Source organism: Sinohyriopsis cumingii, chromosome 5 (assembly GCF_028554795.1).
Source record: "Sinohyriopsis cumingii isolate HCF-2022 chromosome 5, ASM2855479v2, whole genome shotgun sequence".
NCBI lineage: Eukaryota > Metazoa > Mollusca > Bivalvia > Unionida > Unionidae > Sinohyriopsis > Sinohyriopsis cumingii.
Genome location: NC_142965.1, coordinates 13663197 through 13689477, shown reverse-complemented (window position 1 = coordinate 13689477; position 26281 = coordinate 13663197). Strand labels below are relative to the sequence as shown.

At 35.9% G+C, this 26281-nt stretch overlaps 1 protein-coding gene across 3 annotated transcripts in view; it reads right to left on the bottom strand.

Annotated features, from left to right (window-relative positions):
• The window catches only part of LOC149798658 (uncharacterized), a 91187-nt gene extending 78417 nt beyond the window's left edge, over positions 1 to 12770 (bottom strand). Inside the window, exon 1 of one of the 3 annotated variants that reach the window (XM_089957503.1) lies at positions 11767 to 12770. The gene's annotated coding sequence lies outside the window, so the exon portion shown is untranslated. Of the gene's footprint in view, positions 1 to 2266; positions 2413 to 9436; positions 9761 to 11766 lie in introns of those variants that run through there. The other 2 variants (XM_089957501.1, XM_089957504.1) reach the window with 2 other exon arrangements.
• Between the last annotated feature and the right edge of the window lie 13511 nt (positions 12771 to 26281).

Genomic DNA, 26281 nt, shown 5'->3' with positions numbered 1-26281 from the left:
TGAATAATACAAACAACACTCTACAAGAAACAAGGTAACTGAATTTCTGCTACATTCCAAACTAAATACACAAGCACAGCTAAGCAAGAACAAAGTAACAGTATTCCCGCGCACTTAGCACCACCCAGTGACCTTTGCACATGGTAACGTTTTTAACCCTCAGTCGTTTGTTTGAAAATAAATCTCATTTTGATCCAATGAAAATTGAAAGTTAGAGTCATATTCTGAATGACTGAGTCTTGAAACAACTTGAAACAATTGTTCCAGTTGGTCTTGAATGGAGGGATTTTATTTTTCTCAAGAGCCGACTAGATTCTGCTTTTTTCAGTTGTGATGAACTTAAGTTATTAGCTATCTCAATTCCGGACTGGAGGGACTGGCCTTGAAATAAGCACGTGCCTTTTGGTTATGTCATTGACAGTTTGAAATAAAAAAGGATAAAATATGAAATTAGATTAACTAACAATCTCCAGAAGATGCAGGAATGCATGTTTTTTGTGTCTGGGAATATCAAATTCATTTCGTTTTGGAGTGCAGTATATTCTCCTATGGAATGTGATATGTGTTCAAAATGTAATTTAAACTGCAGCACAATTTCGCGCTGTTGATCAATATTTGGAGCCCATGTAATTCTGATGAGCAGAAATAACAAAATAAAAGTATCTTTTGAGGAAATTCACGATGTAAAAGTATATATATATATATATATATATATATATATATATATATATATATATATATATATATATATATATATATATATATTACCATTGTTATTACCAGATATAGATAACATAATTTTATGACCAAGCACGTGCATGCAGGGACCCCAGCTATTTACATCACCTGTATGATTTGTGCTATAAATCCAAACATTTTTTACTCAAAAAGTAAAACAGGAAAAATTCCAAGGTAGGGGGTGGGGGTGTGAGAACGCATTTCGCCAGCGGAAAATACGTCTTCTTCATCGTCTTGGATAATGTGGCTCCTGGGCACTTGCTTTTCTGTCCAAACCTGTCTTCTTCAGTTGTATGTTCTTTTTTCGAATTTAGTGCTTGGACTGACTCTGAGGGAAACATGATGGACCTTGGCCTTAATATGCTTTCTTTGTATTCGTAAAGACCCTAGACATCATGGGTTATGGTCTGAACCATTCGATTTGCGAATCATTATAAACACAAGTCTTTAATTTATTAGATGTTTTTCATTACTGCATGTCTGCTATATGAGCATACATTGTTTACAATAAAAAGTAGTTCCCAACACACGATACTATTTCTAGGCACACGTGTCGTGTAGTAAGGAGACATACTGCAAAATGACGACGATGTAAAAGTTAATGGCGCAAACATTGAGCATATAATACATGTCCAATGCTTAAGAACGGATTGTATCTAAAAAATGAAATAAATGAAAACGTTTTAAACTTTGGCAGTATTGTGACACTTAATCTGTTTAAATGTTCTTTTATATTTGCATTGTCTTTGCTTTTGTCTGCAAAAAAAATCCGCTAACGTTTAAAAGGTTTCAAGCCATAATTACTCGTAAAAATTGACATACCCAATATTTATGAATAGGCGATGCTCTCTCTCTCTCTCTCTCTCTCTCTCAACGTGAATCTAAAACAAGAGAAAAGAGTACGGGAGGTCAAAGGCAAGCCCCTACTTGATAAATCTCTGACATAATTCAAGGTACATCAGGATCTTTCGTGGAGTATGTTTTCACCTTTGGAATATTACATAAGTAGACGTTAAGTTTTCTTTCAAAGCCAGCTTTACCCCTAGGTCATGCCAATGTGTCCATCATTACCTTCTGTAGCCATAACTATAATCTGAAAGCTTTTGAGATGCCCACATATACTTTGTCTATATGGAAAGGCGAAGTTATTGATCCAATCCAGTATTGGCTACTGAAATGGCTCCTGAGTCATCACTTTGAAACTGTTCACAGTTCCACTCCCGAGGCTCAGTATCTGGAATACGACTTGAAAACAATTTGGAACCCGATAATACAGTCTTATACAAAACTACATGGCACGAAAAGGTCACGATACGTATGTGGTCAACATTTGCTACTGACTACCATGTTCTTAGTTCCGAACTAGAAACACACACACACACACACGCACACTTAAAAATTCCAGTAATAATACAGCCGTTACTATACTTGTCAGTACGAAACGAAGATATTTTTCGTTCATATTAATTTAGACATACGACATTCTTGATTTGTATAAAAATAATCTCACTGAGGCATAGGCACTTACCTGTTTACACTGGTTACGGCCTGTTCAAATTCCATTTCCCTTAACAAGAAAAGATCAGTTGTCCCGTGTGATTGACTCTAAAGTAGTGTCGATTTAATTTTCTTCTCAATTTACGACAGTTTCTTTCCGCTAGTTCAAACTATCAGAAATTTATGAGCGTATATGCAGCACTATATCACACTTCGTGGTTTAACGGTACCAAATCTACAAGCCCAAACCCGTAAGGCGCATAGCGTGGGGGTGGGGAGAATTACGTGTTGGTATGTTGTAATTAGAATAAAACACCATCAAAGCTAGCTGTGATTAGTGCAGCGTGTAAGAAATACAGTTTCTGTCAGGATTTGTTTTAAATAAAAAAAAGTTGAGTCATTAACTATAAGTGAGATTAAATTCATTTATATGTAGATCATGTATTGTATTTTTGAGGATTTTTGAAACAATATGATACACAACAGTACAAATATATACCTTGTCACAGGGTAACTCATCCTGTCGAGCTCTGGAAGAGTTATATCCCCTAAGTGGTGTTGCGTGTATCTGTCCTTGTCATTCCTTTCATCTAAGATTGCTTTCTATAACAGTGTTTGATACGCAGGCTTAAGTTGGACTCGAGGTATATTTATTTCGGCGAACAGTAGTAATGTTTCTTACGGAAAAATATCTTGTATCGTGACACATATAGTATGTTGTAGTCGGATCGCTGCATCAGTCACATAGTGGTATCTGTCAAATCTTAATTTCGTAAACGAATCGTTTCACAAAATATAAACGGCTAACGTTGAAAATATTGAAAGGATGCGGTACCTTCTTGTTTTTCTTTTCTTACTGACTCAACTGATGTTTAAACATGGTGATATATGGGGATTATATTTCCTACAGAGACTACGGTGGCTGTGACGTGAACGTCAAAGTTTAGTGTTAACTATTTAGGTAAATAATGTATGCACGGAGGAATACATCATTCAACCGATTAATTACGACACTGGGCCACTTAAATTGTTTTTTTTCTTTCCAAAGCTCCTTTCAGAATTTACGTTTAGCACTCAGTATTTAAGTAGCTGATTCGAGTTTTAGTGAGCGCTATTGCTTGGTTTCTTAAAGGTGAGAAAATATTGGGAACTGATTGTCTGAATTTTCTCAGTTTGGTTCAAATAACATTGTGACTGTTAGCAAACAAATAGAAAAAACCAGACCAAAGCTCGAAAAGAATACGTGCTCAGTTCACATGGTCTTCCACGAGCAATCGCGTTTCTCTGTTCGGTAAATAGACTGGTTGATTACACTGGACAACAAATTTTTACAAAAGTCATGTTACTGAAATAAAATTAGTCAATTCTTATCAATTTTTATGTGCTGAACACGAATATGACAGTCAAATTGCAAAATTGGCTCTAGTTTTTTTGTAATCTGCAAGAAATTAATGTTTACATAACGAAATGCATTCCAATAGTAAAAGGTCAACTGTAATAGCCTACCTATAAAAAATCAAGTCATTGACTACATCTTAGATTTCTTCGCCTGTCTCTTGTACAGCTGTTCGGGAGCATCTCTGAGGAGTGTCCAGCAGTAGTCAGCCAGCATTGTAGTGGACCATTTTCCCTGGTATCTTTGTTCCATTGTTGCGATATCTTGATGAAAACGTTCGCCGTGTTCATCATTAACAATACCACAGTTGCTAGGAAAGAAATCCAAATGGGAATGAAGGAAGTGAATCTTTAGAGACATATTGCAGCCAAGTTTCTTATACTTCATCAACATGTCTTCTACTAGTTCCTTATAGTTTTCTGCCCTAACATTTCCGAGGAAGTTTGTAGAAGCTAGGCGAAAAGCATTCCATGCTTGTTTCGCGTCACCTTCCAGCAAGTTGTTGAACCGGTCATCTTTGAAAAGCTCTCGAATCTGAGGACCCACAAAAACTCCCTCTTTAATCTTTGCTTTGCTGAGTCGAGGGAATTTTTCATGCAGGTATCGGAATGCTGGCAAAGTCCGGTCAATGGCTTTCACGAAGTTCTTCATCAAACCTAGTTTGATGTGAAGGGGTGGTAGCAAGATTTTCTGAGCCTCAACCAGAGCTGGGTGTTGGATATTCTTCTCTCCAATGGCTACATTCTGCCTGTGAGTCCATTCCTTCCTCATGTAGTGCATTTCCCTTGCTCGGCTATCCCACTCGCATAAGAAACACATGTATTTTGTATATCCTTGCTGCAGTCCCATTAAAAGGGCAACTACCTTCAAATCACCACAGAGGTGCCAGCTGTACTTGTTATACTCAATGGAATTCAGTAGCTGCCTTAAGTTATCGTATGTCTCTTTCATGTGGACAGCATACGCTACTGGAATAGATGGAAGAATGTTTCCATTGTGCAAAAGCACAGCCTTGAGACTCAGTTTCGAAGAGTCCACAAATAGTCTCCATTCTTGTGGGTCATGAGTGATTTTTAAAGCATTCATGAGGCCCTCAATATCGGAACAGAATATCAGATTACTTTCCTTTCTGAAGAAAGGCTCCAATTGCTGGTGGCGCTTTCGATATGCAGTAATTGTGACATCTTCTTCTAGAAGATTCCATTGTTGGAGTCTTGATCCTAGCAATTCTGCCTTGTTCTTTGATAAGTCCAAATCACGAATCAGGTCATTTAGTTCTTCCTGTGTTATTCTGTGTGGGGTTGATGATGCACCACAGTGAAAATCTGGATCACTGCATGCTGATGGACCAGGAGAAGAACAGGTCGACTCACCTTTGTCTTCGTCAGATGAATCAAGAGAATATTCTGCTGGAGGTTCTGGAATAGGAAGTCCCTCACCATGTGGAACTGGTCTCAATGCAGACGGAATGTTTGGGTAGACTATTCTCGACTTCTTTCGCTTCGTTATTCCGCCGGAAAGAGGAGGAACCAAGCAGAAGTAACAGTCATTTAGGTGGTTGCTTGGCTCTCTCCACACCATTGGGACTGCAAACGGCATTGATGACCTTTTGCAATTCAACCACTGTGAAAGCTGTGTTGTACATGTAGCACAGCATATATGCGGAGCCCAAGGCTTGTCTTGGTCACCAACCTTGCATCCGAAGTAAAGATGATATGCCTTCTTCACTTGAGAATTGATACTTTTCTTCTGGTTGGCAAATGTCACTTCCCCACAAATATAGCAAAAATTGTCCGCGGTATTAACACACTTTCGAGGCATTACTGTTCTTTATTGTACGTAAATGGATAAAATAATAAGTTTTATGTAACAGTAGCTTGAACTGTCTCGCACAACGTCTAAAATATTTTAAATGCTGAACCTATCTGATTGGGCTTTATATAGTACACTGCTTACGTCAGCTTCAGCAGCCGCCTGGCATTAGTATAATAGGCCTACACATGTATAGTACACTGCTGACGTCAACTTACTTCAGCAGCCGCATGGCATTAGTATTGCATTGCATCAGAAAATGATGCAATCAACTGTGGATGATGTGAGCATGATGGTATTATGCAACGTTACATCATTATTCCGGATGTTGCTGCAGTCCTACTGGAGAAATTTACACAGTGAAACATAGAAAATGAGGTATATGAATATCTTCAAAACGAGAGCCAATACAAATTTTTCACGGTTATATTCGTGTTCGGCACACCAAAATACTACAGATTAGGGCCTTTTCAAGTCAGTAATGATTTCACTGTTGACCAGTGTTATACGCTTTCTATTTCTTTGTCCAGTACTTTATATTGATATTTGGAAAACTGTCATATGTATGTCACTATACCAACCCCAACCTCTAATTTTATGAGAGAGAGAGAGAGAGAGAGAGAGAGAGAGAGAGAGAGAAACTGTCATATGTATGTCACTATACCAACCCCAACCTCTAATTTTATGAGAGAGAGAGAGAGAGAAAGAGAGACAGACAGACAGACAGACATAGACAGAGATTTGTGTGTGATTTGGATTTTTTAACGTAATTTTAACAATTTTTCAGTTATATCGCTACGATGTATGCAGTTTGGCAGTTTATAATGATGTCTAGCACTGGGGCATCATGCCGCAGACATGTAGCATAATGTCCCACCCAGTCACATTATCCTGACACCAGACCGACCAGTCCTAACACTAACCTCTTAATGCTGAGCGACAAGCGAGGCAGCTGTTAGTACCATTTTTGTAAGTCTTTGGTATGACTCGACCGGGGATCGAAACCACGACCTCCCGCATCCGAGGCGGACGCTCTAACCACTAGGCCACCGAAGCGGAGAGAGAGAGAGAGAGAGAGAGAGAGAGAGAGAGAAGCACCTTGGCCAGCAAACTGCGAAAAGTGAGGTAGCTTGTCTACATTTAAAACAAAAATATGCTGTGATGCATTGTCTGTTACTTCTAAATATCTCATTAAAATCCATTAATGGTATATACAAGAGACATGTCAAATCGTTTATTTTCTAGTTGTCCTTCATCACCTTGGTGCAATGACTAAACCCTTGGCAAGAGACATAGAAGAATTTTTTTTTAAAATGCGTTTTCTATACATGTATGCCCCAAGATTGTATGATGGACATACATCACAGGAACGATTCTGTTTACGAAATTATTCAAAATAATATATTGTATTATTTAGTTCGTGCTGAGATAATGAAATATATCACTGGTATAAAATTTAAATCGCCATAGAGGCGATACCACTTTCATTGCCTCAGTGGTGATAGTACGTTTGGGACTACTTTTTCCCTTGTGTATGATATTCAAGCATCTATTCCCATATGTAGGCCTATTTCATTTACTTATTCTCTCTCTCTCTCTCTCTCTCTCTCTCTCTCTCTCTCTCTCTCTCTCTCTCCCAGGACATACATTTACGCAATCAATGATTTTGAGAGAAATCGAACTGTTTCAATAGTAATCATAACAAGACTACTATCGTTGTAGAGCCATCCCACCATCCCACCGGTCCGGTTAGATCGTCGACATTAAAGACAGCAGGAAGACTCAGTAGATTATCGCAATAAACTATTAGATGGGTATGATAATCTAAATGCAAAGTGAAAAAACATAAGGCATTGGAGACTGTAATAGCATTATACAAACATGAAACTTGTCCGTATAGTTAAAACATATAGAATGAAATCCGGTGTTGCGGATTATTGTTGTGTAACTGAAGAACTTGTCCTAAGTTGCAGTTTCTTCCCGTTATGTAGAATTCATTAATGTAGCAAAATATCTATACTTTCACTTTCAATAACGGAACAAGTAGTCACATTTCTCATTTTGTGTAATAGAATTTAGTGATCCAAATAACATTCATCAACCTATTTAATGTTCATAGAATTTGTATTGCTTGAGTTACCATTTGCTGTTTCTGTCCGTCCAAGTGTCGGTTTATCTCTCTCTCCTTGACTATACGGTTATGTTAGACACTGAAACAATTTTACTGTACTTATTTAGTAATTATCTAATTAGGTTGCTTTTACAGTACGTATTTATTCCTTATCTAATTAGGTTGTTTTACCATACTTATTTATTCACAATTGATTATCTTGTTCTACCCTACTTATTTATTCATTATCTAATTAGGTCGTTTCACGTACATATGTATTCATTATTTAATTAGGTTGTTTTAACGTGTTATGTACATTTAATTTTTATTGTTTATTTTTTTCTCCATGACTATTTGTTATGCATAATTGTATTTTGGACCAGACCTTTTGCAAAATCAATTTCATTCTGTACCTGACCAGTAACTTATTTTACAAACAAATAATACATAGTTAATATTTCTCTATCAATATGGGTAAAACAGTATGATCTGGGTTAAATATGATGATCTTTATCAATAGAGGTAAAATATTTATTTGGGTTTGGCTCTAGAACATTGGATGTCTCATCATAAACCGGGTCTATCTTAAGTTATCATGTTCTTTATTATAATTTTTGCGCAAGGTCTTGTACTATTGACGGCTTAGAATGTTCTAGAATGGAAAGTTCCATTATGTAACATACTATTTTCAGAAAATGGTCATTACGACCTATGTCAAATAGATGGGTTTATAATCTTGTTTCCTTGAGAAATTACTAATTCTTGCATTTCACATCTGAGGAAGAATCAGGATTTATGTTGTGTTCATTTTTTTTCATTTTTGGGTGCGACTACTTATTCAAATTCTTTTTCACTGGAATACAAAGTGCTCATCAGTAATAATCTTTGAATGGAACATTAAGATGGAGTTATAGTTAATTTAGACAAGAACCATTTATGACTATATTATTGTGATGCATCAAATGATTCTTTGTACATCATCATACTTCAGGCCATTGGCACGTTACCACGTTCGAGACAACAGGCACATCACATTCAATATTGGAACTTATTTGAAATACCACTGGAATTCAGTCGGAATTTTACACATTGGGACCTGTGATAAAACTTTTAGGACTATTTCGATTTCAGTTCGCATTAATGTAAGTTCTGTTTTCATTTTCACTTTGTATTCTAGGGAAATAAATTATTTGTTGAATTTTACAAAACTTGTTGGTTTTCGCTCTTTTCTGTTACTTAGTTTAAGACCATAACATTAGTAGTCTGAATGCTGTCTTTGTATGAGATTTATCGGACTGGTTAGATATTTATCATTGAACAATACGACTACGCTGATTGCTGTCGTTGTTTGGAAAGTATTGAACCGGTCAGGTACTTGATTGCTAAAACAACAAGCTGTCTGGGTTATGCCTTTTCGTTGAAAGATAGTAACCTTAACTACGATATCTGCATGATGTAACAGCAATCTACCAGAGATGATTGTTTCTTTCCGTGACAACTATGATAACTAAATGTCTAGTCAGAAAAGTGCACAGCACCAGAGTTATCCGCCTGGGTAAGCCGAGGTAGTTCAGTTGGTAAAATGTCGGACACATCATCCAAGGGTCGCAGGTTCAATGCTAGCTCTTATTTATCGGCATGACATAGCCCCTATCACGTAGGCATGACATAGCCCCTATCCCCCTCCAGATTTACGCGTAGGGCCCCCTATAAGCACGGCATTTGGAAATAAACTTTTCAACAAGTTTTATATGATGATGAACTTAAGTTTTTCTTCCATTGCTTTAAAATTACTTTCTCTCTTTAGATATATTTTTAAAAATTAACAATCGGCCTAAGTCCGGCCCTAAACACAAAGTCATAACTAAATTCGGAATACTCACGTTAAACCTGAATGCACTGCAATGGTCTTCGTCGAGCTCTTTATTCTCAACAGCTAAACCAATAACAGTAATTGTTGTTCTGCTTTTCTATAAATTGAATGCGTTGATTCGTAAACCGATCACCAAGCCCCGAGATTCAACAATTACATTACACAAGACGAAGAGAATGGTTGAAGGAAACGTATTCCATAAAGCCACATTTTCTCAAGTCTGATATCATCCAAATCAAGTCACATTCAAATGTTAGTGTCAATGTTCAGTTATTACTCTACGTAATTCGGTGTTTGTACGACCTGTCAGAAGTCTTCCTGCGGCTGTAACTGTCTGAACATTTTTAACACGTCGGCTATATATAAATATATCTCGCGGGGAATGTTTACCCGGCAATTCCCAGTTGTCTACGCGTTTAACCTAGCAGTATGACGACAACGGTACTATTGCTCTTGTTCACAAAACAAACAAAAACCAAGAGCAGATAATCAATAATAAGAAAGAGGACTCCGGTTGCTTCAAGTGAATAAATCTAACAATTCAATTTTTTAAACAGAACCTACCTGACATCATCTGTTTATAATCTGATTATTGTTTTTGTTTTTTGTTATGTTTAACTATGTTTAATTTTGATAATGTTATAAACACAGTTAAACCTATGTGCCCAGATTCTCTTAATTTATGTAGACCGGTGAATTCATAGGTTCGCAGATACGCGATGCCCGTTTAAGCTGGTTTTTAAACTAACGGAATGTTGAGCAATGCATATAATAATCATCCAGATAATGTCCAAGTTATCTCTTGAAATGGTAAAAAGAAGTTAACAGACAGTTGTCGGACCTTGAAAAAGTGTACTGTACAGATTTAATTGCCGGTAAATTAATGCAGACCGCTAAATATATCTCTGACGGTTAAGTTGACGTGGAATTCCCAGCTGTCAGTGTATTACGAAAACATTATTAGTTATTTTAATCCCAAAAGGAAACAAAACGAACAATAAAAATAAAATAAAATCAAAAGCGGTCGATTCGATTGAAATTATTGTATAGAGTATGTTGGTTTGTTTAAGTGAATAAACTGAGACTTGAGTGTGCGAAATATAACGTGTATACGTACTTAATGTCATAGTCTTCCTTCATGTATATTTTGTTAAACAGTCCTTGCTTGTGCTGTCTTCTACATGTCGATATTTAGATAGCGTAATCTCTTCAGAAAACGTGCTAAAATAAAACTTTTTAAAGATGTCTCCAAGTTGCATTAACTTGAAAGTTACATCAGTTTGTCTGCACGTACGACGAAGAAAGGAATTATTGAAATAAACCAGATATGTAGAAGATACACGCCGTATTTTTTGGTGTAAAATGCGATTAAATGAAGCAACGATACAACAAAAATAGTATTGTATCCCATCAACAATTTCTGATCAGAATCAACCGCTCTCTAAAAGGAAAGTCCTCAAATTACGTATTTTCATTTAGTGGTCCACTAACCGCAACAACTGCATTTTTTAATAAAAAATAAATATCGAGTCGGTGTGTGTGTGTGTGTGTGTGTGTGTGTGATTTGGATTTTTAACGTAGCTTTAACAATTTTTCAGTCATATCGCTACGATGTCTGCAGTGTGGCAGTTTATAGTGATGTCTAGCACTGGGGCATCATGCCGCAGACATGTAGCATGATGTCCCACCCAGTCACATTATCCTGACACCAGGCCGACCAGTCCTAACACTAACCTCTTAATGCTGAGCGCCAAGTGAGGCAGCTGTTTTTACCATTTTTGTAAGTCTTTGGTATGACTCATCCGGGTATCGAACGGACGCCCTTCTGCATGCTAGGCGGACGCTCTAACCACTAGGCCACGGTCGAGTCGGTGACAATTCCCTAATCAGAGTTGAGCTTCAAAACTAATGAAAGTAATCTGGCTGTTTCCAACCATTCCCCTGCAAACAAAGTTTTCTGTCACTCATTCTCGGAGTTTTTATTTCTACGATGCAAACAATGAAGCCTCTAAATAATTCAGAGAGAATGTACACATATGGCAAAGTTTTCGTAGTCATCTGCATCCACTCCTCCATTTTATAATATCACTTTTGCATTTGTTTTATTATTTTTATTTTTATTTTTTTGCTTTTCTTAATTCATGTTGTCACATTTTATTATTACATCAATAGGCTGATGAAGGGCACGTTGCCCAATCCCAAGCAAAATATGTAATCAATCAACAAGGAATGTTCAAAAGCTATCGCGTATAAAAAGGATGAAACGATTAAACAAAAGTTACAATTGCAGTGCATAAAGCGAGACAATTCAATTTAGCCTGTACTATGAAACACACTTACCAAAAATATCATCTCAGTCCAGATTATATAACACTGGTCATTTTTCGCACAGTAGTTGTATACTATGCAGGTCTGGCTTGGTCCGTCATACACTTCAAAGCTTATTGGCCCTAACCTAGGACATACTGCAGCCACTACTAACCAATATTTTCTAAATATATCTCCCGAACTGGGTTTTTTTAAGCGGAAATTCCAGTCTCGTTTTATATGTGATATGACTAATACTCTATATTAGTACTGGATTGAAAAAACACAGGCGAGTTGTATAGGTGCTTAGGGGACTCAAATAAACAACATGTTTACTACATTAAACACACTTGAGAAGATAACATTCTCTACTAGTTTCTTTTTTCTTCATTATTTTATTTCAGCATAAGAAAACACCCAATTGGGACTGAAAACACTTATGTGCCTGAAATCTGTCTGATAGTCCAATGCAAGGGCTGTTGGCCAAATAACTGTTTCCTTCAATTATTTTTACTAACTATGAGAACAGTGGTTCGAAGATTTCTGATAACAGATTAGGTTCATTATAAAATTTAAACGCCTTTACGCCCCGTTGCTTTGTATCATTGGTCAAAATGTCATTGCAAGTATCTTAATGCTAACAGCAGCCATAATTTAAAGCGGTTCGGTGTTGCTTGTATAAATATTAAATGCCATATTTATCGAAGTTTGCGATTGAATTTGATCAACTTCTGCTGAAAATCTGTGTTATTTGCACCAATTTGAAATGGCTTCTTCCTGGACGCTTGCTGTCAATAATTACGTTGGGATGTTATACTTAACAGTTATATTGTTTTTAATAACAGCGGCCATATCTGATTACGGATAGGCATCAACTGAAGGGCATGTATTGTGCGAGAATGCTCAAACTGGAGCTTGGCTGCAACTTTTCCGGTTGTTGCTGAGCATAGAATGATTTTGACCAACGTCATACGAAGTACGTAATATGCAGGGTCATCCCGTAAGCTTATTTGGTCTTAAGGCCATGTGTACGATAAATGAAATGTCATTACATGTGTGGTCACAATCTCCATTTATAAGTGGATATATACACACACAAGTTCTGATATGTTGTTTAATAGCGACGTTGGCTTTTTGTATATACTTTTTTTCAACGGGAGATGGACGAAAACAATCAGGAGATGGAATGGTTAAAAAAATTTCGAATAAATACTGAGATAAACGTAGAGATGGATAAGGGATTAGTCAGACTGGTAGGATGGTAGGTGTGGTTGGCTGGTAGATTGAAAGGTAGGAAGTTCAACACAAGAGAGCTTCATCGGTATCATTTACCTGGACCTAAATTGTCTGTGTAAAACTGATACATGTCACCCTACTATTATAATTCACAACTCTACGACATATTTATTGTCTTGTGTTTATAATGGGTTAATAATTGAAACCAACTTACCTACTAGGCCGTTACGAAGCAACCGTAAGCTAGGAAATCTAAATCCAATTAGCCACTTGTAGTGAATTGCAAGTCACCGAGCACAAACTGATGTCTGTTGGACTTTCTCCAACGGATACCTTGCACAAGGAGAATGCATATTCTCTTGCACCGACCGTATTTAATGAATCCAATCTTGCATAAGAAGGCAGGAACCTAACGGACAGGCTTGCTATGAAGAACTTGCAATATCGATCGATCATTATCAATGTATAGCTACTGTAATATTTTCTCTAGTTTAAGGATGGAAATTGCACTTCATATGTGGAACTCTGATCCAAAAATTAAATGTCTGCCCGAATGATTTATCCTATCGTGCAAGTCACATACACAGGGGCTCGTTACAAAGAAAATTTGGAGTATCCGTCCCTGTGGTCAAATAACTCACCTACGCATTCTGTCACCTTTTGCAGCTACATGTGTTATCTTGGAGAATTTAATTACACATACCTTTAAATGGCATTTATTCACTTTATTTCGCCCCTTGTACGTTAAAATTCCATTGAAGATTATTGCATAGATGCCTTGAAAAATGCTTAACGGCAAATTCATTGATAACGTACTTCGCCATTTTTAGGCGTAGTCAAGCAAGTGGGGTGATCTCGTTTAAACTGGTTGCGTCGTGCGTTATGACGTAAGACAGAACGCGCCTGCAGTACGGAAAAAGTTGTACTACAACATAAACAGATACGCGGCAATGTCGTCATTTACAAACAGAACCTGGGGAAACAAAAGCAGGACGAAATCGGCACACAAGTCTAATAAATTGGACCCAATTATGTAAATTCCTATATATCGTTTGGAAGGTATGTTATATATTTTATTTCAATTCGTACTTAATACCTATTTTTCTGATAGAAGTATGTGCTTTCATACTCGTAAAAGACTCGAAAGACGGCTGTCAATTCAGATTTATTTAGTTAAATTTTACATCATGCTAAATTATCATTTTGAAGAAATGCCATATGAACATGCTAAGAATAAAACTAATTGTCTGCTACTCCTCTATCCCATTCCAAGTCGAACATCAATACAGGAGACGAGTGAAGATGCGTGCGACTTCTTCTCGCGATGGTACACCTGATTCCCCCCTCTACTAGTAATAGTTCAATCCAATATCGACATTCTTGACCCAGTGTAATGCCAAATCGCCATTGTAAAAGTTTATAGAGATCGATTATTTTCCTCTGGAAATTGTGTTATGATAATTAATGTGTAGATCACTCAAAAAACACGGCGGAATAAACTTCGTTATGATTATATTACGATTAAATTTTAAAAATAAAATTGTTTTTTAAACTTATATCAGTAAATGCGCTTACATAGTCCACGTGACTTGTACTATAGCACAATCAGGAAATAATGTGTGATTTGTTACGCCATACTGTGATCAAGGACAAGCCTAAACAATATCGACCATTCATTCTTTTTTGCTTAACCTCAAAGAACTCAGGGTTACGTTGATAGCTTAGATCACAGTTCATATTTTTAAGTTTTATTTTATAAATGTGGTAAAAGGGAAACTTTAACATAGGTGAACTTCATGTGTAGAAAGCATACAAACGCTGCAATGCATTTATTCAGGCCTATATCATTTTGTTTCATCTAATATATCTTTACCTCTGGAAAACTTAATCACGAAACAGTTTCATACGTTCATACTATATGAACACATAGGAAATCGATACTATCTCATCTAACAAATAGGGTGTTAAGGCGTGCATGGTTTCAGTGGAGACCTCAGAATACGGAAGTTAAATAGAGACGGACGGACGTTTACACCGATGTAGCAATAAATACCCTTCCATTGAACTTAGCAGATTTATATCAACCTTCTCAAAAACACATAACAAAGAAGCCATTATTATTTCCATTTAGTTTGAAACTCCGTCGTCAAAAATGCTGCAATCTCTCTTTTAATCGAGTTAATACAACATGCTACTTTATTGTTATGTGTTGTAGGGAAAAAGAACTCTTTTGCCAAGACTTAAAGTAGGTAAATGTAGTTAACTATCTGATAGACAAAAGGTACATTTAACGGTCTCCTGACTCAGAATGTTTAGTAATGTATAAAATATATATTGAAGTATTTTGTTCCTCATAATTAGTAATACAATTGTAATATAATTATCTTAAATTTCTTTATTTAGAGTAATATAATGGGAAAATATGGGAAAAGTATGTTACTAGACAAAATGGGAATTAATATTGCGGCTACGATTTTTAAAATTTGAACAGATGAACAGAACAGGGATTTAACATTACTCCATAGAATTCACACAGGGTTAAAATTTCGGGACTGTCTGCGCACAAAGGGAATGTAATGTGGAAAACACATGCAGGCTGAATATGGGTCGACAGTTTGGCCACAAGGATGAATGTAATGTCAAGAAACGCCTATAGGATTCAGATTGTGTATCTGGGAATTGAAAAAGATACTGGATACTGACTATCACTAGCACCTACTTACCAACACTGATAAGTATTCACACCTACTCACCAACACACACCACTAAAGACCATAATACATGCCAACTCATTAATACAGTGTTATTGAACAGCACCCATACCTACAAGCCAAAACCTACATCTACTTACCTAAACAGTTTCACTAACCAGCACTTATACGTACTCACCGATATACAGAGTGAAAGACCCGCAACACCGTATAAGTACTAATACCCATAACTACAGACCAGCACACAGTATTACAACGGTTATACGGTAGAAGTAAAGAAGAGTAAAACCAAGACAAACTAACTATTACCATACAATCCCAAAACCAAAACGGAGTTACAGACCAAATGAGTATGGGTGCCTGATGTGTTCTTTTTTTCTCACATAAAAAACATCATTACTCACTCATTATCACAACTAAAAGAAAAATAAAGGATCAGGGGTTTAGGATTTGAATGGAAGGCAAACACACTCAAACGGCAACATGTTTTTCCAACATTGTTGCAGTATATCTGTTTTTATAGATCTGGGTGGCGCTGCAAAGAGTTGTCAGGTGTTAACAAAGATTGTTAAAACAGGTTAAGCCTTTTTTACATCTCCTCTTCTGAAACTTCTGACCAACAACCATCCATTTCTGAATACATATTTGCTATTCCACGTATACTCTTACCATATTCACCAACGCTTTTTTGAATGCATCATTACCTATGTACTCTTACCTTACATAGGCAGTGTCTGTGTGGCGGGTGATCACCCATTTTGTCTTCATTTTCACGGGGTTGTCTGAATGAAATAACACAGCAGGAACATTAGTAGAAGATTTACACAGGAATCTAAATTTTGATATGACTCCAAAACGTATGATACAATGGGCGAATGCACCACTTTAATTTAACTAGAAACGGATTGAAAATGAATCGACGGCTCAACCAGTCAAAGATAACTCAGCGATGTTTGAGTGACATTCCTTTTCATATTTTCATTTTCTTTAAATTGTTATTTGTTGAATTTCACTCTTTTGTATATTCAATCATTCAACCGTCGGTATTGCTGACTGGGGGCTCGGAGCCGTACATATATCTTTCACTAATTTAACTTCCAACCTAAATCGAGCCTGGGTGGGACTTCTATAATAATTTAAATTAAATATTGGGAGCACACCACCCCAAACCATACCACACTTACCTCAGTGACGGTATAACAACCAGTCACGCCGCAGAATATAATACCAAAGAAAAGCAAAATGACCTAACACAAACGGTTACATTTAAAGTTTAAATCATATACTATCCCAATGCACAATGTATGGCTGCTTGTTGTGAATCTACATTAAAAAAATATTGACCCTTCATTTGTCTTACGGATATCCGTTAAATAAATCGAGAGAGGGACTACTGTACACTGGAGAGTAGGTTATTATTTGTTTCGATTTGATATGGCACATTCGGCCTCACGCTGATTCCGGTTCAATTGCACTCAAACATAAAGACATCTTGATGAAACATTTCATTACTAGCACGTTCGAGTGAAGATTCACAGTGATTTTTCTATATTGTATTTGGGTTCTTTCGGTCAGTGTTTGATAAAGTGAGTATTGTAAAGTTTTTGGTTAAATTTCGTTCCTAAATTACTTTTGGTCCAAATTGTGAAATTTGTAAGTGTGAATATCCGCAGGTTCTAACAATACGTCATGTTTTACTTCAATTTGGACAAATTTAAACTAAACCCTGGCTTGATCCATTAAATGAATATATCGCCACGAGTACACCGATCCTCCTTAGTTTATTTCTGGTGGGGACGCTTGGCAGAGTGTTAGATTTTCTTCTCTTTCTCATTTGTTTATGCACTGGCATATGAAGTATCGGCAATAACTCATTGGATTCATTAAACTACAAATATGTAATATACTGTTGTCTATTTTACGCGTGTATTTGTTGTTGTTATTGTTGCTGTAGGGTTTAAAGCCATTTTTCAGCACATGCTATGCTATACATGGCGGCCAGTGTTAATAATGGAGGAAGACCCGGCAAAATCCCCGGAAAGAACCACCGACCCACGAGAAGCTACTGTCACGTGTAGTTGTCTTTAACGTGTATAACCATGGACCCTTTTAGGAAATAGCAAAGGTTCATCTGCTTTGCCTGACCTTTTAATATCGGGGGGAGGGGGGGGGGGGCAGCTATCTCTCTAGTTTTTGTTGCAATTGACAATCTCCAGGAACATGATTGTTCGGTCAAATGCGCGTTTTGTAGAAATTGTCACGTCAAATATGCCGTTATGTTGCTGAATGGCTTTCCATCCACGATTAGACTTTGCCCCTGTTCGAGCCCCTAGGTGGAAAGGCTGGAATTCCCAGACTGAGTTAAGGCTGCCATCATGTTGAAACCGTTATCACAAGGTTCATATACACTGTCGTTTTTATTGCCTTGTAATTTGAAATGATGTCATATGATACCCTTGACACCGATTTGATGTTATCTTCCAATAACTGAAATCATTTAGCACGCGCTTATAAAAGAAATATTGCTTCGGGTAAGAACCCAAATCTCAATATATATATATATATATATATATATATATATATATATATATATATATATATATATATATATATGTGTGTGTGTGTGTGTGTGCATTTAATTTAAATGTCTGTTTTACATTTTTGTTTTAAATTTCTTTACATGTTATTGGTATGTAACATTGTTTGCTGGACCTTGTCCAAAACTGATTTCATTTCTGCTTGACTTGATTGATTTAAAAAAAAATAACAAATTTGATTTTTGTAAACAACTAATAATAGCTTCATTATTCTCTATGTGTATGAGCTAATTATCAGAATTATTATTCAGGTAAGCATGTTGATTTGGGTCAGGGTTTTGGAGATTTCTACGTGAATTTTTTTCGTCTAGTTTGCTGTAAACATACAAGGCTCATCAGATCATTCTAAAAGGTTATTTTCCAATAAGTGATGGTTGGTTTTAGAAAATGCTAATTTTTGACCTGGGATCAAGCAGAGAACTATATTATCTTGTGACTGTGAGGATTGTATCAATCGTGCTTTAACATCTAGCACTTTAAGTTGTATTATGTTGTGTCCAGTTTGGTCTGAATTTTATATTCTTCAAATTATTGAATTCAAGTGATTATTTTCTCTGCAAATACAAAATTGCTCTGACAAAGTTATTGGGTAAAGACATTCATTTGAAATTTATACTGAATTCAAACCTGGAATAAGATTTATGTGATTCAACAAAAGACTATTGGCACACCAGCACATCGCAGACTATAACATATACGTCATCGCCATCCATTTTAAATCTCTTCGGGACTTGAACTGAGTTTTATTCAGGACTTTTTTTTGATAGGACTTGTGTCTTAAATTCTTGGATTATTTGTGGATTTATTTCACAATACCGTAAGTTCCTTTTTCTCATTTTTCAGTGTCACTTTGTATTCTAGGGAAATAAACTATTTGCTAAATTTACAAAGCTTGCTGTCTTCACTCTTTTCTATTACTTATTTAAGAGCAAAGACTCGTAACTATATATATATATATATATTCTTTTTTAAAAAAATACTTGCATATTAGCATAATAGGTGGCTATACCTCTTGTTCACTAAGCTCAGCATAAAGAAGCTTGAAAATTTGTTTTAGTCTTTCTGATGATGTAATTTATTGGAGTGTATAATGAGAGAGGAGCTGGATTGGAACTGAACTTTAAATTTTCACCCTTTACTTCGTCCATGGCTAATTTTTTTTAAATGGAACGGATCAAAAATTAAAATTGTTTTCCCCGTCAAAGGAAACTTTTCATAATGTTCATCGAAAATACCACTTGGGAAATAGATTTTTGTGGAACACACACACACACACACATATATACACACACACACACATATATATATATATATATATATATATATATATATATATATATATATATATATATATATGGATGATTGAAAAATGCTTTAAAAGATACTTGCATATTAGCACAATAGGAGGCTATATCTCGTGTCCGCTATACTCGGCTCAAAGCAGAAGCTTATTTGAAAAATGTTTGACAATGATTTTTGTGTGGAACACACCTGTTCACCCGGATATAAATTACTAGTCAATATTGTGCCACTTCACACAAATAGTCATATAATCAAAGCAGTATTCAGATATACTTGAAAAAAGGCGTTCACGGGTTATCTTCTTCACAACCGAATATCTAAGTCCTACTTTTTTTTCATTCCATTCCGTTGCACAAAATACAAATATATTATTTAAAGTATTAGCATTTATTATTTAAGCAATGGGTTATTTTTTCGTCTTTGTGAAATTATCAACACTATCATCAAAATGACATGCAATACGCAAAGCTTACTTGAAAAAAAGCTTTTCATGCGCGTGATTTTTGTACATGGATATACCTGCTAAACACCGTTGTGAGCGGTACAGTCAATCAAGGGTATGTAACTCTGCCTAAAGATCATTAAAACGCTATCCTTTACTTTGACCTCAAACACATTTATCATTACTGCATTTTAGAGGCATCTTAAAGGATCTGAAAACCGCTAAAGCCTTAGTGTCGACTGTAGCGTATGACAAATATAATGAACATATGAATCACAAACACACACACCCATATATATATATATATATATATATATATATATATATATATATATACTATTATTTAAGGTGGGTCGTGGGCAGTTTTGTCGTCCTCAGACGGTTTCGTGGGCAGATAAAAGTTCGTGGGCAGATTTCCATCTGCCCACGAAGCACGTCGTCCTTTTCTGCACTCTTGCCACAAATATCAATAAAATAAATGCATATTTACGCTGCTGAATGTTAAATATTCGATAAATATTCATCTGCAAAATAAATAATTGCCTTTTTACCTATTTATTTCCATTTTTTCATTAATGAATTGAATTGAATAGCACAACTTGAGTTACCTCCCATTATGTACTAGTATATATTGCACCTAAAAAATAGATTGACCCGGAAGTAGTATGTTTCAAATTTACTGCCCATGATGACAGGGGGTCGTTACAAAGAAAATCAAGGGATGGGGTTCTAACCTGTAACAATATAATATGTTAATAGTGTTACAGGTTAGAACCCAAATCTGTTGATTTTCTTTGTAACGAGCCACTATGCCCGTGATTATTATTGTGAGAGATCAAAACTGCCCGGGAACCAGGATGTGGAGTGAATAATCTGCCAATGTCGCCAACAAGCACCATACATATATACTATTTATTTTGATATCTAAGAAGTTTTCAATAATGCTAATTAGTAACATTATAATGAGTGAGCTGTTATATGTCTTTCGAAATACCTCTATTCACTATTGCTGGTCTTGAGCCCAAACTAAGAGGATTGTGGCTGTCATTAGAAATACAAGTGATACCATTTATTTAAATCCAGGCTTAGTAAGTTCATAACTTCACTTAAGTTCATATTATATGCTGCTGCATTTTCTTCTCTCAGTCTACCATTAACAACGAGAGCAAAAGAAAAATGGTGTTTACTCAGAATTTGTTCCTATATTTATCAAAAAATTTGTTTTGGAACAGATATTTTGTTGGAAAAGCTGAAAGAATAAAATTGGGGGAAAATCATGATGGTATAATAATACAATTGTTTACTTATAATAAAAGAATACTGGATTTAGTGTACAACATCCTTGCAATAATTAAATGGCATTGTGAATATGCAGAACCCCAATTCTTTAATGTACATGTACTGTTTAAGGTACAAAACTGTTTTGCATACTTCATAACTTATTTCTCTAATAGTGCAAATAATAGGAGACAGAAGACATTTAGAAAGAATTAATTTGTCAAAATAAGTTAAATATCAAGATTAGTTTAATGGACGTTTGAAAATTTACTATTAAAGTAAAATTGCCTATTTTTGAGAGAAAAATCCTAATAGTAATACACGTAATTTTATTTAAATTAGCAGTAATGTAGAGGATGCTGATTTATTTATGAAATATACCATAAACGTGTGTTTCATGTTCATTACTCCAAAGTAAAATACCCAAGAACCACCTCAGAAAATCAGTAATGACATATTCACGTAAAACACAAAACACAATTCTAAAAAGGTGATGGAGATGCAGTTATCAGCTGTGAGTCACATAGCTAACACATGTTGAGTAGCAGACTGGATGATTGGTATGGAACGAATTGTATTTGCCTTGTCAGAATAGTTGGTAAAGATTTTAAGAGGACTTCCTGGTTGGAAAAAAGTGAATTGGAGAAATGTATTATTTTTTTCATCGTATGTGTCCTTGTTTCACTTCATTAATAATAATGATATGACTTTTGACAAATCTTTTTGTCCGAGTGACTCAATGCTGATAAGTGTAAAAAAATGTCGAGGCTGCGACAGATGTGTCCTCTGTAGAAATGGGTGTTTATTAAACTAGGTCAAAATTAAGTAGTGTAAAAATAGAAGTGGAACAATACACAATATGGAAAACGCTCGCTGTGGAAGACATTGGGCGGACATACAGACACATCAAGATGTATTTAATAAGATTCATACACATATTATATACTGTTGTATAGCTCTCCTTGTATGCTTCAGATTTGTACTATAAACATTGAAGTTTGTGATACCGAGACAAACGGCAATGGAAGATGCACGTATCAAGGTTATGAAGATTGTTAAATTCACAAGCGATACAGAGTCAAATATACCAAAACTTTCATATTGCATTTTCTTACATTTCTACTATCACAGATCGATTTAGACTGATGCGAAACCTATCAATTTATATCAAATTTGTCAAAATCGGGGTTTATTTACTATTGTTATGAGTTATTCACCTGTATGGAAAACGATCGTATAGGAAGACATTAGGCGAAATGACAGACAAAGGAAGATATACTTAATAAGATACATACACATACTATTTACAGTTGTACGGCTTTAATTATATGCTTTAGATGTATAGCAATAGCATCGAAATATGTAGTACGATCGCAAAACGGCAATGGTAGATTCACGTAGCAAGGATATGCAGATCGGTAAAGTCGCACCCGATATTCAGTAAAAAGAACAAAACCTTCTATTTTGCATTTTCACACATGTCTATTGGCACAGATCGATTTAGTATGATTAGAAACATATCAATTAAAATCAAATTTGTCATCTGATATCAAATGTGTCAAAACCGTTGTTTTTGCGATTGTTATGACTTATTCGCCCATATGAAAAACTTTCGTATAGGTCGGATCTAGGCGCACGGACAGACAAATAAAGACGTGCTTATTAAGATATATACACACATTTTATAATATTGTATAGTTTTAATTCTATACTTCAGATCTCTAATATTAGCATCGAAGTATGTGCTACAATCACAAAACGGGAAGGGTGTATTAAAGTAGCAAGCATATGAAGATCGGTAAAGTCGCACCCGATATTCCGTAAAAAGTGGAACTTTTTTATTTTGTATTTTCACACACGTCTATTGGCACAAATCGATTTAGGCAGATGAGAACCTATATATTAATATGAAATTTGTCAAAAGCTGTGTTTGTTTACTATTGGTATAAATTATTCACCTATATGGAAACCGTTCGGATAGGAAGGCATCGGGTGCACAAACAGACATATGAAACCGTACTTAATAAGATACATACACATATTATTTAATGTTGTACATCTTAAATTATATGCTTCAAATCTATAGTATTAGCATCCAAGTATGTGCTACTATCGCAAAACGGGAAGGGTAGATGCACATATCAAGGATATGAAGATCGGTAAAGTCGCAAGCAATAATGAGTCATAAATACCAACTTTTTTATTATTAATTTTCTCGACATTTTTTGGCACAGATCGATTTAAACTGATGAGAAACCTATACATTGATATTATATATGTCGAAATATATGGTTGTTTAAGATTGGTACAACTAATTTACCTATATGGAAAATCTTTGTGTTGGAAGGTATTTGGCGCACGGAAAGACAAATGAAGACGTACTTAATAATATATGTAAACATGTTATATGCTGTTGTTTAGCTTTAATTTTATGCTTGAAATCAGTAGTATTAGCATCGAAGTATGTTGTAACCCCCCTCCCCTTAGTACGCTACTGCAAGCAGACTTTGTTAAATGCTAAGAGACACTAATTGCTCGAAAATTATAATTTAAAAATATTTATGTATTTATGGCCTCGTATATTATAACCTTATAATGCGCCTTCATTTTCCATCAGGTAGGTCTCCAGGTCGAGTTGTCATGAAAAACAGGAACCAGTATCGTACATTCTTTACTAAGCGACCTCTCCGATGGTGCAATGTGTCTATAGAGCGTCCGCCTCGGATGCGAGGGGTCGCGTATTCAAACCCCGGCCGAATCATACTAAAGACATAAAAATGGTACTAGCAGCTGCCTCTTTTGGTGCCGATCATTAAGAGGTTAGTGTTCGGATTAGTCGGCCTGGTGTCAGGATAGTGTGACTGGGTGGGACAAGTTTGTCTTATGTCCGCTAAAATGCAAAAGCCTACTGAACCAAGTCGAACAGGTTACGTATTATACAACTTATTTTCGAGGTTTCAGCGCCCCCCCCCCCCTTAAATGCGTACATATATTATCAGTATACCTCCATGCTCAAGCCTATGCATTTGGGTTACCCCCCCCCCCCATGCGTACATACTAAATGGACGGCCCCTAACCATTCATGAGATGGTATTGATTCAAATTTACGAGTGCGATTGTGATGTACGCATTTCCCTACACAAACACGGGATGGTATTATTCAACCGTACATGTCCACAAAACTATATATATTTATAGATATATGTATACAACCATGGTACATCAATTAGGTATCTAATTACATAATGACAGTGTAGTGGTTAGCAAATTTGAGAAATATACTTTTTTATTCAGACACCATGCCAAAAGGAAAGAACTAACTTACAGTTTACGCTGAACTAAATTAAATTTACTATTTTTGTTTCCAGCATGGTCGGAATATGTTTACATGTTTCATATTAGGAAACAATTTGCATTATGGCTAAGTATATCTAAGAAGGAAATAAGATGTTCTTACAAACTCTTATTTTGTTGGTGTATTGGTTACCTCTCAACATATGAACCATTCTTTGCCATCTCACGATTATAATCCGTATGTACTTAAGCGTTGTCTCATTTGTAGTGTTAATTTTTAAATGTATACTTTGCTTGTAAAATGATCCCACTTTATATAAATGTACAAACACCGCAATCGTGATGTGCTTACAGGAATACATTCTTCTGAGTTCTACTGAAGTCAGTTATTCAGTATAATTTGTAAAACGATATGGACTGATTGATAAAAGTGACTGTTTTCTTTACTTTGGTTTGTCGCAATATTTTTCTAACACAGTACTAATATACACTGGTCACACATGACGCCCCAAAGAAGCAGTTGTAGTTAATTCTTTTTTACCTGTAGTAATGGGATTTTTACAATATATGGCTGTGGCAGATGTACGTCGATTATCAGACAATGGTCGGCTTTTGCACTATTCGCTTATTTCCCTACTTCGAGTGCGGACTGATTGACCGTTAAGCAAAATCTCAATTAATCTCTGCGATTTATGTGCAACGTACGATATTGTCCCCAGTGTTTATTTAATTCCATCATCGTTTAACAAAACTTCTTTTCTTATCCTCTCTAAATCAACTTTTGTTGACCAAAGACAATACATTTTATAAGCAAGGCAGAACGCAAAATCACATTACCCATCCACGAGTACAATGAAAATATGTAAACAAAAATAGTTAATAAAATTCCAAGGTATGTATAATATTGTAATATATTTTGGAGTATGCGCATTTGTTTACCGCTCTCCATTTTAAGGATTCCTTATATACTTGCTTGAATATGGGAAGTCGGTGCTGGGATTATAGTCTTTAGACCAAAATAATTAGCCAATTACTAGGGGCAAACGTTACGGAGTGAAGTGTAAGTGAGTTTCAAGATGACATGGTTTACTTTTGGTGAATTCAGGTAAGAGCCGCATGAGTATCCCTGTCACTCAGTAGTCCCTATTCAAATCTAATTGCGTGAATTGATCGTGTGACTCCAGGTGCAGTATTTATGACTGGAGATTGGTAAATTATACAATGGAATCAACAGAAAAGGACTGTTCCGCCGTCGGCGGGCGCCATTTATTGTTGCTGTGGTGGTAAATATGTTACAAAGTTACAGGCGAAATGAAGCTAAAAATCATGATTTAAAAGGCCTAAGGTGGCGTAGTAAAAACGGTTCCCTGTATTAGGTTGTTGAGTTGTATAGTTTCACGGCGTGAAATACTGGCGGTAAGTTACGGAAAGTTAACGAAGAGAAGCTTTGCAGCTGTGACATTGACATACAATTGGGAAGTTGGGATTTGTGGTCATGTATTAATTAGAGTAACATTACTGATAGATTGGACGCGTTGGACTTTCCAGTTTGCAGAAGTAGTTGTACAGGATTCCTTTGAATCGGGGAAACCTATGACTCGTAGCGGGATTCGCGCAAGGGCTTGACATCGCTCGGTCAAGAAACCCATTTGGTTGATACAATATTTCTTGCGTGAGCATAATGCAAA